This window comes from Miscanthus floridulus, unplaced genomic scaffold (assembly GCF_019320115.1).
Source record: "Miscanthus floridulus cultivar M001 unplaced genomic scaffold, ASM1932011v1 fs_443_2_3, whole genome shotgun sequence".
Classification (NCBI taxonomy): domain Eukaryota; kingdom Viridiplantae; phylum Streptophyta; class Magnoliopsida; order Poales; family Poaceae; genus Miscanthus; species Miscanthus floridulus.
In genome coordinates this window covers 1-19,836 of record NW_027096770.1, presented here as the reverse complement: position 1 = coordinate 19,836, position 19,836 = coordinate 1, and the positions used below count along the sequence as shown (strand labels likewise).

General features: G+C 43.9%; 1 pseudogene; it reads left to right on the top strand.

The window, feature by feature from the left end:
* The window catches only part of LOC136531798 (probable histidine kinase 2), a 31,985-nt pseudogene extending 12,219 nt beyond the window's left edge, over window positions 1-19,766 (top strand).
* Window positions 19,767-19,836: the final 70 nt, after the last annotated feature.

Here is a 19,836-nt window from a genome sequence, read left to right as displayed (position 1 = left end):
CTAGGGTTTCAAGGCAAAGGCAAGGTACCAAAGAAAGGGAGAAGAAAGACCTTTAAATAGATTTTATACCAGTAAAAACGTGGCCCACCAGGCCCATTTTAATACGGCAGAAGGACGCAATGGTCCATTTAACGACGCAGCTAAAATGATGGACGGCTCAAATCCACACAACGGTACAGTTCAACGGGCGGATTTCAGACTTATCCACCCAACACCACGGTAGAGTTTTCATATTACTGCAAAAAGAACTCATCAACAACAAAGCAAAGAAGGGTTACCTCACAAGAAGCGCAACAACCCAGTCCTTACAGAAAGAACTCAGAAATTTCATCAACAACCGGGACATCAGGAGAATAAAGAATGACAACTCAGAAGACAAGATTCTTTCCATTACAAATGGTTTCAAAAAATAGAAGATTACACATCTTACAAGACCCAACGAACTCAGTACTACGACAAGCAAAGTAGAAAAGAGGAACCCAAACACGGCTAGACTCTGGAACGACTATGTGTTCCAAATTGCTACTCGGTAGGACAAACCACCCTCGGCTACACTGTTTTCTTTGAAGGACGGACGTAGTGCATCCAAGGCAGAAATCAGCAGCACGACGGGACAACATGGAGCAGAGAAGGCCGGCAGGCATTTGTCTACCCAAGTCCGATGTGATGTTGGATATGGTGTTGATCTGCACCGGACAGTCTTAGAGCAGGCGACGAGGATCAACCCAGAACTGTCAGATGAAGGATCGCATCCCACATCACAAGACTCCCTCCAACTACCGCCACGTACTTCCAAGTACAATGCTGCTGCGGGATTAGCCTACCTCTAATTACTATCACAAGACTCCCTTCATCTATGGCAAGATACACAAGAACTACAAAATACGCCCGGGGGCTGCTCTACTTCAGTAACTATCATATTCATGACTATGGAGATTTCAGACCACGCGCAAAAATGCTCGATGAATCAAAACAGCACAAGAGGAGGATACTTATAAGCCAAAGAAGCGGTGCACATGGACCAGGAGCACCAGTGGAACAAACCTAACAAAGGACACAGTGAAAAGACAGAATTCAATGAAAGAGGACTCAGGCGTGAAGGAACAATATTCAAGGACAAGCATATTCGAAAGGATATACCAACACTATACAACTCATGAGCAAACAACATTTACACTCAACCACTACCAAACAACCACATCTGACAACAGCAAACCGCCATAAAATATGCCAAGACCCAGCACCCTAGTTCTTTTTGAATAAAAGAACCCGGATATACGGTCGGGGGCTGCAACAGGAGAAGATTTTCAGCTCTTTTGAACAGCATAAGATTCAAGACCCTCCAACTTTTTGTTCCAAATAGCAAGAGGCTCGGGGGCTACACTCAGTGAGTGCACTTTTTCCTTCAAAAAAGCACATGTCACTCTAAAGACTTCTTCAAGACAGACCACTTCAAGGCCACATGACAAAAAGAACACGGAAATAGCTATATCCGAGCTCTTTTTGACAAAGAACCCGGGTATACGCTCAGGAGTCCTTCGACGAAGATTCAGGGCGATTTCAAGAGAAGACCCTCAAGCTCCTTGTGCCAAATAGCAAGAGGCTCGAGGGCTACACCCAAATGGGAGTACTTTTTTCTTTAAAAAGGTACACACAACGCGAAGATCTCATGAAGCGCTACACGGTTTTGCTCAAGAAAGCACTCGGATGACGCTTGTTCCTGCTCGACAAGACTTGAAGCAACAAGATGAGGCTTCTAGAACTCAACCATGAAGTGCTCGAGGGCTTGTCGGTGCGGGACCCATGGGATACCCTGCAAGGAGAGGAGAAGATCTAGTCTAACTAGGATTCGTCCCCTATAATCTTAGTAGAAGTATTATTCTGTAATCCTACTAGGAACTCTCATTGTAAACCGACTAGGATTCTGACCTCCTGACTATATAAAGGAGGGCAGGATTCCTAGGGACAGGGACTTTTCAACAACACAACACTTTACAATCAATCCAACACAAAGGCTAACGCCGACTGGACGTAGGGCTATTACTCGATCAAAGATCGGGGGTTCGAACCAGGATAAATTGACTGTCTCTTGCGTTAACCGTCGAGTTCCGCGCACGCTGAAGCCCGAACATACTGCCCTGGGACCCCCATGGTAGGCTATCGGTGATCAAACATCGACAGTCATGGATATGATGGATTTGTTTTCTGTAGATATACTGAACTCGATCCTAGACACAAGCAAGGTGGAGTCGGGGAAGATGAAGCTCACTACAGGAAACAAAGCCTTTGCCGAGTGCAAACTGCTTTGCCGAGTGTAAAAAATCAAGCACTCGGCAAAGACCTTCTTTGTCAAGTGCGGCACTCGGCAAAGAATTACACTCGGTAAAGAATTTTTTGCCGAGTGCCGGGCACTCGGCAAAAAAGGGCACTCGGCAAAGGACCTCTTTACCGAGTGCCAGGCTCTCGGCAAAATCTCAGCACTCGGCATAGGCTGTCCCGCGTAATGGTGTTCGGCCACGTCCTTCTTTGCCGAGTGCCTGCTGTTAGGCACTCGGCAAAGATTTTTTTTAGAAAATACTTTGCTGAGTGCTCCTGACACGGCGCTCGGCAAAGATTCAATATTTTTTTTCGAAATGTCTTTGCCGAGTGCCTAACAGCTTCGGCACTCCGCAAAGAGAGGAATTAAAAAAATTATATATTTTTTTGAATTACCTTTATCGAGTGCCCCTGTGAAGGCACTCGGCAAAGACCCCCTTTGCCGAGTGCCATGCCTCGACACTTGGCAAAGTTTTTTTATTTTTTTTTGTTTTTGGCCTCCAAATTTTTTGTGCAGCCCTTCTAAAGTACCAGAAACTCCTCGTTAGAATTTGAGGATTTTTTTGGCTTTTTGATATATTTAGTTACTTTATTTTGTTTACTTGATTTTTTTCGAAAAATATAAATTTGAACTGCACGTGGTACGAATAATGAAATTTAATGATTCAAAAATTGATAGTCATGTTAGTGAGTGTAGTGTGAGGCCGTATCCAGGAATAGACCCAAAATTTTAGATATCTTGTTCACGAAACATGACCGTGAACTTGCATGTGAAGTGTTTTTAAATTCTATAAAAAGCAAACGAAGTCCGAAAATCATGAAACTTGTTGAGATGTCGTGATATCGTATGTGGAGGCTATGATAAAAATTTCAGAAGATTTCATGCACGTTGTCATGTACGATGCTTATAAACCAGGACATCTCTACATGTGTCCTGGTTTGTAAGCATACATTCTAGAGGAGGTGTTGAACTTCACAGAGAAATACTACATTGAGAACCTTCCTAGCGTTTATGATCCACCCCCTCATTACAATACTGGCAAAAATGAATCAAACCTCAGCCTTTTCCAAGGGCAACTCGGAAGCGCAAGTGCATCGACCACTAAGCAATTGAAAAATGAAGAGTGGCGCAATATCATGCTATATGTGTTGACCAACCTTATCGAGGTGCAGCCGTTCATTGGGTAAGTTCTGAACGAACTTGTTTCATTTCACCGTATGTCCTTGTTTCTTCGTCCAACCCCCTTGTTTCTCGTTGGTATAGGGAATTTCTTCATCAATCCTGGCATGGATCAAGGCAACCTACCCCGCAAGAAAAGGATACCCTTCTTTCATAGGGTTGAAAGGTCCTAATGGCTAGAGGAGGGTGAATAGCCTAATAAAATTTCTACAACAACACTTAACAAAGTAGTTAGACAATTATGAGGCGAAGCAAGTGTTGTGCTAGCCTACTCAAAATGCAAGCCACCTACCATAATTTTAGTTTAGATAGTATCTATTCACACAATAGCTATGATACTACTCTACGTTAGTGTGCTTTCAAAGGCTAACTAAAGAGCTACACCAACCAAGCAAGCAAGCTCTCACAACTAGCTACACTAAAGAGCTTGACAACTAGTTTGCGGTAATGTAATGAGAGTGATCAAGAAGGTTATACCGCAATGTAGATGAAGGAACCAATCAATCACAAGGATGAATAACAATGAAGACCAATCACCTCGGAATCAATGATGAACACAATGATTTTTACCGAGGTTCACTTGCTTGCCGGCAAGCTAGTCCTCGTTGTGGCGATTCACTCACTTGGAGGTTCACGCGCTAATTGGCTTCACATGCAAAACCCTCAATAGGGTGCCGCACAACCAACATAAGATGAGGATAACACAAGCTACGAGCAATCCACTAGAGTACCTTTTGGCTCTTCGCCGGGGAAAGGTCAAGAACCCCTCACAATCACCACGATCGGAGCCGGAGACAATCACCAACCTCCGCTCGACGATCTTTGCTGCTCCAAGCCATCTAGGTGGCGGCAACCACCAAGAGTAACAAGCGAAATCCGCAGCGAAACACAAACACCAAGTGCCTCTAGATCCAAACACTCAAGCAATGCACTTGGATTCACTCCCAATCTCACAAAGATGATGAATCAATGATGGAGATGAGTGGGAGGGCTTTGGCTAAGCTCACAAGGTTGCTATGTCAATAAAAATTGCCAAAAGCTATAAGCTTCAACCGGCCATGGGGCTTAAATAGAAGTCCCCACGAAATAGAGCCGTTGTACCCCTTCATTGGGCACAACACGGGCTAACCGGATGCTCCAGTCATGTTGACCGGATGCTCCAGTCATATTGACCGGATGCCACTGTTCGCCTAAATGGTCATTTAGCCCATTTAAACACCATGTAAACGCTACATGGTCGTGCGCCGTTTCCGTTTAATCACTCGTTTACCCCGTTTAATTGACCGTTTAGCCCGTTTAATGGGACGTTTTGACCGAATAATGGCTAAACGGTAGGTGACCGACTGTTTAGCGTTTAGGAAAACACTGCCGGACGCTGGACCTCAGCATCCGGTCGCCCGACGACAGCCATGTGTCCCGAACTCAATGGTCACTTGAGTTGACCGGACGCTGCACTATAACTGACCGGACGTTGGCCACCAGCGTCCGTTCGTTTCTAATAAGGTTCCAGAAACGCTTTTCGCCCACCGGACGTGTCCAGTCATGCACGACCGGACCCTTCCATCGTCCGGTCAGAGACCCTAGCCTCTGAGTGCTGCCCGATAATAGGATCGGACACACCTCGCCAGCGTCCGGTCGCTGAGCGACCCAGTGTCCGGTCGTTTGACCGACGCCAGCATCTTCGCTGTAACAACTGACCGGACGCGCCGGTCTGCCTGAGACCAGCATCCGGTCACCTTGTGACCAGTGAGTCTAACTCATTTTCACTTCTAACTTCTTCACCCTTGCTCAAATATGCCAACCACCAAGTGTATCACCTTGTGCACATGTGTTAGTATATTTTCACAAACATTTTCAAGGGTGTTAGCATTCCACTAGATCCTAAATGCATATGCAATGAGTTAGAGCTTCTAGTGGCACTTTGATAACCACATTCTGATATGAGTTTCACCCCTCTTAATAGTATGGCTATCAAACCTAAATGTGATCACACTCTCTAAGTGTCTTGATCACCAAAACAAAATAGCTCCTATGGTTTATACCTTTGCCTTGAGCTTTTTGTTTTTCTCTTTCTTCTTTCCAAGTCCAAGCACTTGATCATCACCATGGTATCATCATCATCATGCTATGATCTTCATTTGCTTCACCACTTGGAGTGTGCTACCTATCTCATGATCACTTGATAAACTAGGTTAGCACTTAGGGTTTCATCAATTCACCAAAACCAAACTAGAGCTTTCAATCTCCCCTTTTTTGGTAATTGATGACAACCCTTATACAAAAATATAAAATAAAATTCAATTGAATCCATGTTGCTTGCCCAAGCATATTTCCCATGTGTAAAAGAATATGGACAAGTTTCATGAACCCTAAATGGTAGCAATTGCTCTCCCTACATATATGCTAAGAGTTTGGATTGTAGCTTGCACATATGCTTAGATAGGAAATATAGGAGTCAATATCTACCAAATGATGCTAAGGTATAAAAGATGGACCTTTGAAGCATGATACTAATCGGAGTGCACCATTATACCATCCTTAGCACCATGGTTAGCTTTATGCTACTTGAAATCATACTTCGAAAAGATACCAATTGTAAAAACTTACTTGGAATGAAAGTCATCTAGTGATTTCATTTCATCATACAATCTTACAACTAGCATACATCACACAAGCATGGATAACTAAATTTAAAACTTGTGCCATGCAAGCAAACATATGAAATGCACATTCAAATGCACCATACAAGTTTATGAGCTTGCTCCCCCTACTTGTGTGCTCAAAATTTTAATTGATTTCTTTCCTTTGTCATATTTCTCCCCTTATGTCAAGATCTCCCCTATCACTTGTATCTTTATTTCTCTCCCCTTTCACTATTTTTTCACTTATCTTTGTGCACTATTTCTCCCCTTTGTCACTTATGTCTTTGTTTCTCTCTCCCTTTGTCATCAATGACCACAAAGGCTTAAAATATAGATAGTGCCACTTGTAGGGTTGAGATTATCAATGTCAATCAATGGGGTGAGGATTATTTTCCCAAATTTGGTCTAATCTAGATCATTCACCAAAGATATTTAACTCAGTTTGATCCAAGGACAAGCTTCTTCACACCTCCAAATAAGGGTTATCTTGTACCATGTTGAGTTAAACACTTAGAGTTCATTTTCTAGATTAAACACTAGGTTTACAAGCCCACAAACATGTCATATGCCATCACTAGATCAAGTCAAGCATAGAAGCAATAGTGATACCATATAAACATCAAATTCATTTGATTTTCATGAATGAGCCTAATAAAATTGAACCACTTGAAGGTCCTAGAAGGATTGAAAATGTGACTAGATGCACTAAACATGTCCTTAGCAAGGATGTATGTTATGCCAATCAACTTTTACCTTGAATAGCTTGAAGGAGAGGCATGTCATATGAGTGGGGGTGCATCAACACATATATGAGAAATCCAATATGTTCAACTCATTCCTTAGCTTGCAAAACCTTTTCTCATCCAATGGCTTGGTGAATATATCGGCAAGTTGATCTTCGGTGCCTACACTCTCAATGCAAATGTCCCCTTTTTATTGGTGATCTCTTATGAAATGGTGGCAGACATCAATGTGCTTTGTTCTTGCATGTTGAACCAGATTGTTGGTCAACTTGATTGCACTCTCATTGTCACATAGCAATGGCACTTTCTTGAACTTGATTCCAAAGTCACTCAAAGTGGCCTTCATCCAAAGTATTTGTGCACAACAACTACCGGCGGATATGTATTCAGCTTCGACGATTGATAATGCAACACTATTTTTCTTCTTTGATGACCATGAAACAAGTGATCTTCCTAATAATTGACATGTGCCTGAGGTGCTCTTCCTTTTAACCTTGCATCCCGCATAATCTGAGTCGGAGTAACCAACTAGCTCAAACTTTGCTCTTTTGGGATACCACAAACCAACACTTGGTGTATCCTTCAAGTACCTCAATATTCTCTTTGTAGCCTTTAAATGACTTTCTCTTGGTGAGGCTTGAAATCTTGCACACATGCATACACTAAACATGACATCCGACCTTGATGCGGTCACATAGAGTAGGCTTTCAATCATAGACCGATACAACTTTTGATCCACCATGTTTCCACTTGCATCACTATCCAAGTTGCCATTGGTTCCCATTGGTGTGCTAATGACTTAGCTATCAATCATTCCAAACTTCTTGATCATGTCCTTGATGTACTTGCCTTGACTCACAAATGTACCATTCTTCAATTGCTTGATTTGAAGACCAAGGAAGTAACTCAACTCTCCAATCATGGACATCTCAAACTCATTAGCCATCATCTTTCCAAACGCATCACAAAAATCTTGATTGGTTGATCCAAATATGATATCATTAACATAGATTTGCAATACAAATAGATCTTTTCCAATCTTCTTGATGAAAAGAGTGGTGTCAACCTTGCCCATTGTGAACCCTTTAGAGAGTAGGAAATCCCTCAATCTCTCATACCATGCTCTAGGTGCTTGCTTCAAGCCATACAATGCTTTCTTCAATTTGTACACATGGTTGGGCTTCTTGTCATCTTCAAAACCGGGAGGTTGCTCAATATATACTTCTTCATTGATGTAGCCATTGAGAAATGCACTCTTAACATCCATTTGATAGAGCTTTTTTGTTGTGGGCACAAGCATAGGCTAGCAAGATTCTAATTGCTTCTAATCTAGCAACCGGGGCATATGTTTCTCCAAAGTCAAGACCTTCAACTTGTATATAGCCTTATGCTACCAATCTTGCTTTGTTCCTTACTACTATCCCATCTTGATCTTGCTTGTTTCTAAAGACCTATTTGGTTCCAATCACATTGTGTCCCTTTGGTCTTTCTACCAACTCCCATACTTGATTTCTTGTGAAGTTATTCAATTCTTTATGCATAGCATTAACCCAATCAACATCCTTCAATGCTTCATCTATCTTCTTTGGTTCAATGGATGACACAAATGAGAAGTGTTCACAAAATGATACTAATCTTGATCTTGTTTGTACACCTCTAGAAATATCGTCAATGATAGTGTCCAATGGATGATCTCTTGCAATATTGGTTGATTGGAGTATTGAAACTTGATTGCTTGTACTTGCTTGATCATTGGATTGAGATGATGTACTAGCCACTTGATCTTGTTCATTATCATGAGATCCACTTGCACTAACTTGATTTGTATCATCTTGCACATTTGAGTTAGAGAGCACTTGCACTTGATCATCTTCATCATCATTCACTTGCCTAGGCCTTAATTCACCAATATCCATGTTCTTCATGGCATTTGAAAGTTGAATGCCTCTAACATCTTCCAAGTTCTCATTCTCTACTTGTGAACCCTTGGTTTCATCAAATTCAACATCATGAATTTCCTCAAGAGTACCACTATTCAAATTCCAAACTCTATATGCTTTGCTTGTAGTGGAATAACCAAGTAGGATTCCTTCATCATATTTCTTGTCAAACTTGTCCAATCTTGTGCCTTTCTTCAAGATATGGCATTTGCAACCAAAGACCCAAAAATATGCAACATTAGGCTTTCTACCATTCAAGAGCTCATATGGTGTCTTCTCTTTCAATCGGTGACAATAGAGGCGGTTGCTACTATAGCAAGTCATGTGATAGCTTTGGCCCAAAAAGATTGACTCACATTGTACTCACTAAGCATAGACCTTGCCATATCAATGAGTGTTCTATTCTTCCTCTCAACAAGGCCATTTGATTGAGGTGTGTACTTGGCCAAAAATTAATGTCTAATTCCAAATTCATCACATAACTCATCAATTCTAGTGTTCTTGAATTCACTACCATTGTCACTTCTAACTCTCTTGATGGTTGTTTCAAACTCATTGTGAATGCCTTTGACAAATGATTTGAATGTTGCAAATACATCACTTTTGTCCACTAGAAAGAATACCCATGTGTATATAGTGTAATCATCCACTATCACAAAGCCATATTTGTTACCACCGATACTAGTGTATTATGTTGGCCCAAACAAATCCATGTGCAATAACTCAAATGCTTTACTAGTGCTCATCATGCTTTTCTTTGGATGGGTGTTTCCAACTTGTTTGCCGGCTTGACAAGAGCTACAAAGTTTATCCTTCTCAAACACAACATCTTTCAAGCCTCTAACTAAGTCATGCTTAACCAATCTATTCAATTGTTTCATTCCAACAAGACCAAGCCTTCTATGCCATAACCAACCCATGCTAGACTTAGTGAACAAGCATATAGATAATTTAGCTTCACTAGCATTGAAATCAACCAAGTATAGATTCTCATATCTAAATCCTTTGAAGATCAAATTAGAGCCATCTACACTTATGATCTCTACATCATCTACCCCAAATATACATTTGAATCCAAGATCATATAATTGAGCCATGGATAGCAAATTAAAGTTCAAGCTATCTACTAGCAACACATTGGATATGCTCATGTCATTGGATATTGCAATCTTACCAAGCCTTTTAACCTTGCCTTTGCCATTGTCACCAAATGTGATACTATCATAACCATCATTGCCATTGGTGTTGATTGAGTTGAACATTCTTGCATCACCGGTCATGTGTTGAGTGCACCCACTATCAAGAACCCAATACCTTCCTCCGGCTTTGTAATTAACCTACAAAAGAAGATCAATTCTTTTTAGGTACCCAAACTTGCTTGGGTCCTTGAAGGTTAGTCACTAAGCTCTTTGGTACCCAAATGGCTTTCTTCTTTGAGCTCATCTATGGTTTACCAATGAACTTAGCCTTCACACCATTTGTACCCTTAGTAAGCATATAGCATGAATCAAGCTTTATGAAGGATACATTAGCATTTTTGCTCTTATTTTTGCATTCATGCTCCTTATGACCCACTTGCTTGCAACTAGTGCAAAACCGACCATTGTTCTTCACAAAACTAGTCTTGTGAGGAGCAAAGGCCGCTTTGCCTTTCTTGGGGGTATAGCCCAATCCCTCTTTATAGAGAGAAGCTCTTTGGCTATCCAAGCACATAAGCAAGCGGTCCTCACCACCATAATCTTTAGCTAAGGTGTGAGTGAGCTTATTGACCTCCTTCTTGAGGTTCTCATTCTCAACCACTAGTGAGGTGTCACAAGTGAGACCATCACTACTAGATGAGGTAGAGGTGGAGGTGCTACAAGAAGGGTTAGTAGGAGCAACAATGATAGGCATGGATAGTGATTCACCAATTATATCACAAGTTAAACCTACATTGTAAGTTTCAACATGCTTCTTTTTATTTTGCTCATCAAGCAAAGATGAATAAGCCTTTTCAAGCTTTTTGTGAGCTTTGCCAAGCTTCTCATGGGCTTCCTCTAGCCTCTTATGAGATGCATTGAGCTCATCAAAGGCTTGCTTAAGGGCTACTAGTTCCTTATGCAAGCATTTGCATTCCCTTCTTTTGATGTCAAAGTGTTCTTTAGCATCTTCTAGCATGTCAAATAGTTCATCTTTAGTGGGTTCATCATTATCACTATCACTATCATTTTCATGTTCATTTTCATCATCATGTTCTTCATCACTTTTATCATCACAAGATTGTACCTTAGTGGCCTTAGCCATGAAGCATGATGAAGATTCGAAGAGAGAAGGCTTCTCATTAATAGCAATGCTTGCAAGAACCTTCTTCTTGGTGGTCTTGTTATCATCACTATCATCATCATCATCACTTGAGGAAGCATCACTATCCCAAGTGACAACATATGAACCACCCTTCTTCTTCTTGAATGCCATCTTGTCCTTCTTCTTCTTGAATGCCATCTTGTCCTTCCCTTTCTTTTCCTTCTTGTCATTCTTCTTGTTTTTCTTGTTGTCATCATCATTGTCGCTATTGTATGGGCATTGAGCAACAAGATGATCTTTGCTTCCACACTTGAAGCACCTTCTTAACTCTTCTTTATTCTTGGATGAAGACTTCTTTATTCTAGCACGATAGCCCTTCTTCACCATGAACTTGCCAAATCTCTTGACAAAGAGAGCCATCTTCTCATCATCATCATCCTAAGATTCATCTTCTTCACTTGATGTTTCTTGCTTAGCTTTGCTCTTCGATGATGTGGCTTTGAATGCCATGCTCTTCTTCTTGTCATCCTTCTCATATTTCTTTTCCTTCTTTTCTTCCTTCTCATCTTCATCTCTATATGTGTCATCGGTCATGATATCTCCCAACACTTGGTTTGGTGTCATGGTGTCCAAACCACTCCTTACTAGAATAGTGACCAATGTGCCAAATCTTGAAGGTAAGCATCTCAAGAACTTATGGGAGAAGTCCTTGTCCTTCACCTCTTCTCCAAGTGCTTTGAGATCATTGATAAGCACTTGAAGCCTATGAAACATCTCCGACACACTCTCATCCTCCTTCATCTTGAAGCTTGCAAACTTCTCTTTGAGGATGTATGCCTTAGCACATTTTACGGCTTGAGTGCCATTAAATGATTCTTTCAACTTCTTCTAAGCTTCATGTGCCATCTCAATATTCTTGATTTGCTCAAATGTTCTTTCATCAATTGCATCATGAATAGCGCTTAGAGCAATGTCATTGTTTTGGAGAAGCACTTCTTCGACCACGGTGGGATTCTCCAGATCACCAATCTTCACCAATCTCAATTTTGGTTTCTACCACCTTCCACACCTTTCTATTAATTGACTTGATGTGTGTGGTCATCTTTGACTTCCAATAAGGATAATTTATGCTATCAAATTAGGGTGGCTTCTTGGTGTTGTTGATTTGAGCCATTTTTACACCGAAGGTTGTTAAGCCTCAAATCATGGTGACCTCTACTCCGATACCAATTGAAAGGTCCTAATGGCTAGAGAGGGGGGTAAATAGACTAATAAAATTTCTACAACAACACTTAACAAAGTAGTTAGAAAATTATGAGGCGAAGCAAGTGTTGCGCTAGCCTACTCAAAATGCAAGCCACCTACCACAATTTTAGTTTAGATAGTATCTATTCACACAATAGATATGATACTACTCTACATTAGTGTGCTCTCAAAGACTAACTAAAGAGCTACACCAACCAAGCAAGCAAGCTCTCACAACTAGCTACACTAAAGATCTTGACAACTAGTTTGCGATAATATAATGAGAGTGATCAAGAAGGTTATACCGCCGTGTAGATGAAGAAACCAATCAATCACAAGGATGAATAACAATAAAGACCAAACACCTCAGAATCAATGATGAACACAATGATTTTTACCGAGGTTCACTTGCTTGCCGGCAAGCTAGTTCTCGTTGTGGCGATTCACTCACTTGGAGGTTCACGCGCTAATTGGCTTCATACGCCAAACCCTCAATAGGGTGTCGCACAACCAACACAAGATGAGGATCACACAAGCCACGAGCAATCCTCTAGAGTATCTTTTGGCTTTTCATCGGGGAAAGGTCAAGAACCCCTCATAATCACCACGATCGGAGCCGGAGACAATCACCAACCTCCACTCGACGATCTTCGCTGCTCCAAGTCGTCTAGGTGGTGGCAACCACCAAGAGTAACAAGCGAAATCCGCAGCGAAACACGAACACCAAGTGCCTCTAGATGCAAATACTCAAGCAATGCACTTGGATTCACTCCCAATCTCACAAAGATGATGAATCAATGATGGAGATGAGTGAGAGGGCTTTGGCTAAGCTCACAAGGTTGCTATATCAATGAAAATTGCCAAAAGTTATAAGCTTCAACCGGCCATGGGGCTTAAATAGAAGTCCCCATGAAATAGAGCCGTTGTACCCCTTCACTGGGCACAACACGGGCTGACCAGACGCTCTGGTCATGTTGATCGGACGCTGGACCTCAGCGTCCGGTCGCCTGACGACAGCCACGTGTCCCGAACTCAATGGTCACTTGAGTTGACCGGACACTGCGCTATAACTGATCAGACGCTGAGCCACCAGCGTCCGTTCATTTCTTGTAAGGTTTTAGAAACGCTTTTCGCCCACTGGACGTGTACGGTCATGCACGACCGGACCCTTCCATCGTCCGGTCAGAGACCCTAGCCTCTGTGTGCTGCCCGACAATAGGACCAGACACACCTCGCCAGCGTCCGGTCACTGAGCGACCCAGCATCCAGTCGTTTGATCGACGCCAGCATCTTCGCTGTAACAACTGACCGAACACGCCGGTCTGCCTAAGACCAGCGTCTGGTCACCTTGTGACCAGCGAGTCTAACTCCTTTTTACTTCTAACTTCTTCACCCTTGCTCAAATGTGCCAACCACCAAGTGTATCACCTTGTGCACATGCGTTAGCATATTTTCACAAACATTTTCAAAGGTGTTAGCATTCCACTAGATCCAAAATACATATGTAATGAGTTAGAGCATCTAGTGGCACTTTGATAACCGCATTCCGATACGAGTTTTACCCCTCTTAATAGGACGACTATCAAACCTAAATGTGATCACACTCTCTAAGTGTCTTGATCACCAAAGCAAAATAGCTCCTATGGTTTATATCTTTGCCTTGAGCTTTTTGTTTTTCTCTTTCTTCTTTCCAAGTCCAAGCACTTGATCATCACCATGGTATCATCATCATCATGCTATGATCTTCAGTTGCTTCACCACTTGGAGTGTGCTACCTATCTCATGATCACTTGATAAACTAGGTTAGCACTTAGGGTTTCATCAATTCACCAAAACCAAACTAGAGCTTTCAAGGGTGCAGGACCAGAGAGCCCCGATTTTATTTGTTGGTTCAAACAGAAAGCCCAAACTGATGCGCCTATTAGTGACGAGCTGAAACAGGTTGCAAACGACTATGCTGTTAGGGTCAAGTCATTTACCGATTATGACGTGAATGGATATCGTTTTCACACAGCAAGCTATGAGCAGAGTCGGCCCAATCAAAAAACCACAAACAACGAAGTTGTTACGCTCGGCACTAATGGACTCAACTATTATGGAAGAATTGAAGAAATCTATGAACTATCATTCTATGGTTCCAAACCTCTTACTCCTGTCATATTCAAATGCCACTGTTTCATCCTGGAGTAACGAGATGGACCCCTAAGCTTGGGCTAGTCGAGATTCGACAGGATTCCGTCTATCTAGGAAAAGATGTCTACATTGTGGCTCAACAGGCCATCCAGGTTTATTATAAGTCATACACGTGCAAAGACGCCGAGCATCTTAAGGGTTGGTCTATTGTGCACAAGGTATCGCCACACAGTAAACTACCTGTCCCAAACAATGAAGATTACAACTTCAACCCAAACACATATGATGGAGAGTTCTATCAAGAAGAGGGGCTACAAGGGAGGTTTGACATAGACTTAACCGAAGAGATAGGAATGAAAGTAGACAATGAAAGGGATGATGATGAGGACGCTGGAGACGAGGTGCGAAATCTAAAGGACATATAAATGCTTGAGCGATTACGTTTAGGCAATGACAATGAAGACAATATTCCTCCTTCGGATAGTGTTGATGAGTTGGACAATGTTGATAGTGATGACGAGACCTATGATCCAGCTAATCTCAATCATGAAGATTATTTCTAATACATGTAATACTATGTTTTGTTCATTTTTGCATATATTTCTAATACATTATTTTTTGTAATTATGTTTTGTTCATTTTTGCACCTATTTCTAATTACGTCTTGTTTTTCTTTTTTATTGCAGGTGATTGAACAAAGATGGCGGGCGACCGTTATAGGTCCGTGAACTTGATTTACCAAAGACCACGGCGGCTACAAGAGGAGGCGGAGGGGGCGGCGGAGGGATCGGATAGGAGGAGGAGGAGAAGGACTGCCAGCCGCAAGAGGGGGCAATCTCCTCCCACGCCGCATGAGGAGGAGGTGGCGCCCGTGGACAAGTTGGACGAGGAGCTGGTTCGGTAGACAGACGAGGAGGAGGGGCCGCACGAGGACGACGAGTGCAAGGCGGCAGGCATGGGTTCCGCTTCCTCTGACTCCTCTTCGAGTGACTACTTGCGAGGTCCCACGAGCCTCCCACAGGTTTCGCTTCCTCACCAACGCCCAGTGATTCGCCCCAAAGGGCAAAAGTAAGTAACTTTATATGTTATCACCACTACTTCATATGATATGATGAAAAAAACTAATAATTTTTCTTAATCACTTGTGCAGGAACTGAGGTGGTTGTGTCAGGTGGTAGCGCATGGCTAGTCAACGGCATCCTGGGTTGTCTGTGCAAGCAACACTTCCCCAGCGTTGTCACGTACACATCGAAGATGGAGCCGGCCTACTCGTTTGACCACTATGTCGTCGCCCTCGATGTGGAGTACCCTAACAAGGCGGCGCGGGTGAAGGCAGAGTTTTGGGTAAGTCTCACTCGCACAACATTGCTCAATACATCGCATTCATTGGACTTTTCTTGAAATAATGAATGGATACATCGCTTTTGTATATAGACTTATTACAGATGCGAGGGATTTGAGGTCAGAGCGGAGCAGCTGACTACCAAAGCCTGTAAAAAACTCGTCACCGACATGCATCACGAGGCGCGCATCTAAGCCATCGTAACCTACTATGGGTCGAAACTTGAAGAGAGGAAACCCAAGAAAGACGTAAGAGAGATGCAGCTGACCCGAGAGCAGTACCTTGAGGTAAATGAAGAACATCAATATTGATTTGTTTTGAGATTAAGTTGGTTTAATTTGATCTTCTTATATGTCCAATACTTGATGACGTGTAGATGATTCCCTGGTGGTGCCAAGCGTATCCCGAGTGCTGGGCGATGATGGTGGAGAGGTGGTTCACGGAGGAGTACCTCAAGATGCATAGGGATGCCCGGGACCGTCGTTTGCAGATGCAAGGTCCAGCACACCATCAAGGCAGCCGCAGCCTCGCTGGATACAAACAAGCATGGGTACGTGAATTCATTTATCTATTGTGACACTCAGTTCTGCTTGATTTGTAATCATTATGCTGTCTTTCTCGTAGTCGGCGTCATATAGTGGCCAGGCTTGCTCGGACTTTTAGGCATGGTGTATGGCCTACAAAGGCAAGACGACGTCCGACGTCTCCTTCAACCTAGAGGACCCGCCCGAGGCATACACGAACTTGAGCGTCCACTCCCACATCAGTGAGTACACTGAGGTGGCGAGGTCGCTCCATGGGTCAGACCATGATCCGAGCACCCAGGACTTCGATGGAGAGGCCGTCATGAGGGTGGGGCAAGGCAAGAAGCATGAGCGGTTCTGGCTTGGCGATGGCATCATCGACACGACCTCTACTCCCTCTCTCTCCTAGATCCGAGCACGGAGCACGAGCGAGAGTCCAGCCATTCGTACACGACCGACCGCTACACAGCACCAGGTTGACACACTCGAGGTTATTCCTGTTTTACTCGTCATACATTGATCTTTACACACCTTAATTAGCTTTGCATTACTGAAACAGTGGAGTAAAATATTGCAGGCCCCGCTGGAACAAGAAATGAGACAACGTCAGGAGCTGGAGGCCGGGCACCAGAGGATGGCGGCCCAACTGGAGGTCGAGCGGGCTAAGCGGGAGGCCGAGCTGGCCGAGCGGCAGGCCCAGGCGCAGAGGCTGACGGACATTACGAAGTTCCTACAAGGGCTTGGGCAACGTGTGGGCTTATCTCTGCCACCTGGACTATTGGTTCCACCTCCGCCTCCGCGTCCTGCAGCTCCAGCTACTCCTGTGAGTATGAAAGTTTTTTTACTTTCGCTTGTGCTTTGCTTGTATGGCCTCTACCTTCCTAGATTAGCTATCCAAATAATCTTGTCTCACATGCAATCTTTTCTCCTTTGTGCAGTCCTCATCTGACGGTGGTTCGAATAATCCACCTCATGCACCTCTGAATGATAGAGTTGGGCTCGCAGTGGCCGAGATGAGTGCATGTTGTATTTTTTTATTTGTTGTTCATTTGGTGATGGACTTGTGATATACTTGTGATGCACTTGTGGACTTTGATGGACTTGTGGATTTATTTAGATGGACTTGAGCACTTATTATTATATATGTGATATATATTGTGATGGATGTGATATGTGCGGATGAATGTGTGGATGGATTAGATATATATGTGATGGATGAGATATATATGTGATATATGTTTGTATGAATTTATTTATCATGATGGAATGTAAAAAAAATAAAAATTGCCGTTTTGAGTCACTTTGCCGAGTGTTGCACTCGGCAAAGGACTCCGTTGTCGAATGCCATGGTCACAGCACTCTGCAAAGTAGGAAAAATGGGCGCTTGGAAAACCATTTTTTCAGCTTTATCGAGTGTCATGACCATGGCACTCTGCCGAGTGCTGGCCAGAGGGCAGTCGGCAAAGAATTTTTTTTTAAAATAAAATCAAACTTTGCCGAGTGCCGGCCAGAGGGCACTCGGCAAAGATTTTTTTTTAAAAAAAAATCAAACTTTGCCGAGCACCGGCAAAGGGGCACTCGACAAAGAATTTTTAGAAAAAAAAACATCTTTGCCGAGAGCCGGATAGAGGGCACTCAGCAAAGAATTTTTTTTAAAAAAAATAAAAAATCTTTGCCGAGTGCCTGTAGGGTTGGCACTCGGCAAAGCGACCGTCAACGGGGCCGGCGCCGTGACGGTCGCTTTTCTTTGTCGAGTGCCCCAGGAGCTCTCGGCAAAGCCTTCGTCGAGTGCCCGATAAAAGACACTCGGCAAAGAGAGCTTTGCCGATCAATTTTTTTTCCGTGTGTTCTTTGCTAAGTGCCGCACTCGACAAAGACTTTGTTAAGTGCAATTTGACCTTTGCCGAATGCCTCAAACACTCGGCAAAGAACCTGAATCCAGCGGTGGCTGGAGGAAGCCGAATTCAGCATGGCCGACGTCCTGCAGGAGTCGGTGGACATGGCCAACGTGACGGGCGTCCGGCGAGGAATCGAGGTGATCTGGGACCCCTGCGACTTCTCGGTCCTGCGATGCGCGGCCGTCCTCGGGGACAGCAAGCGCCTCAAGCAGATCCTGGACAACCTGCTCGGCAACGCGCTCAAGTTCACCGACGATGGCCACGTCCTCCTCCGGGGCTGGGCGACCCGGCCGATCGCCGGAAGCGGCGCAGCGCTCCGTCAAGGTTTGCGCACCCAAGGCGCAGCGGCGGCGGCGGTTCATTGGCACGCTTGTTCAGAGGAAGGGAGGATCCTGATGGCCAGGATCATGTGCAGAATGACCCCAATCTGTGGTTGAGTTTTACTTTGAAGTGGTTGATACCGGCATTGGGATCCCCAAGGAGAAGAGGCTGTCTGTGTTTGAGAACTATGTTCAGGTGAACAATGGCCAAGGCGGCACAGGTTTGGGGCTCGGAATCGTGCAGTCCTTTGTAAGTTACTACTCAAATCAAATATATATAAACAAATCCTGTTCATTTTCTTTGTAAATAAATTTTTGGTCTTGGCTGATTTATTATGTTGGTCTTCATGATCACAGGTACGCTTGATGGGAGGAGAGATTAGCATCAAGGACAAAGAGCCCGGGGAAAGAGGGACATGCTTCGCGTTTAACGTGCTGCTGAAGATGAGCGAGGTGCAAGTGCAACAGCCTCAAGACATAGAAGAAGGACCGGCAGTTCCATCAGCAGGCACACTGAACGGCTCCAATTTCAGAGCCTCAGCGTTTCAAGAAGCCAGCAGCTTCAAGGGCGTGCACTGCGTTCTCTACGTTCATGGGTCTGAAACCAGGAGGATCCTGCAGACATGGATGGAGAGCATCGGGGTCAAGGTCTGGCTGGTCCGGCAAGCCGAGTTCATCGGTTCCACCTTGGAGAAGGTGCAGAGCAATAGCATGGCCACCGCTGCCGCTGACTGCGGCGGAGCTGACCGGTGCTTCAGCTCCAAGGAAATGGTGAACCAGTTGAGGAACAGCACTGGTCCCAGGAGAGCCAGCCTTGGGGGGACTCCTGGTATCCTTGTTGTCATCGACGTGTCCGGTGGTGGATTGGAGGAAATTTGCCAGGAGATGGCCAAACTTGCCAGGATCAAGCATGAGGCCCCATGCAAAGTTGTTCTGCTGGAGGATATCAAGACCCCTTCCAGTGATCTGAGGAGGCTCAAGGAGCAGGGCTGCGATCTCGTCCTGCGAAAACCGGTGCATGGGTCTTGCCTGTTCACTCTCCTTATGACTCTGAGAGACCTCCAGGTTTCAGATGCACAAGCAGAGTCTTCTCAAGTTGGTCCTGAGATTGCTAGGAACAACAGCCAGCAGCAAGGTTTGCCAGATGTTGTTATTCCTTGTGTGCAGGAAGCTGCTGCATCAACTGAAGCTTCATGCTTGGTTCAGGAACAGAAGCCTGAAGATGATAAGCCTCTTGCCGGGATGCAGATCTTGCTAGCTGAAGACACTG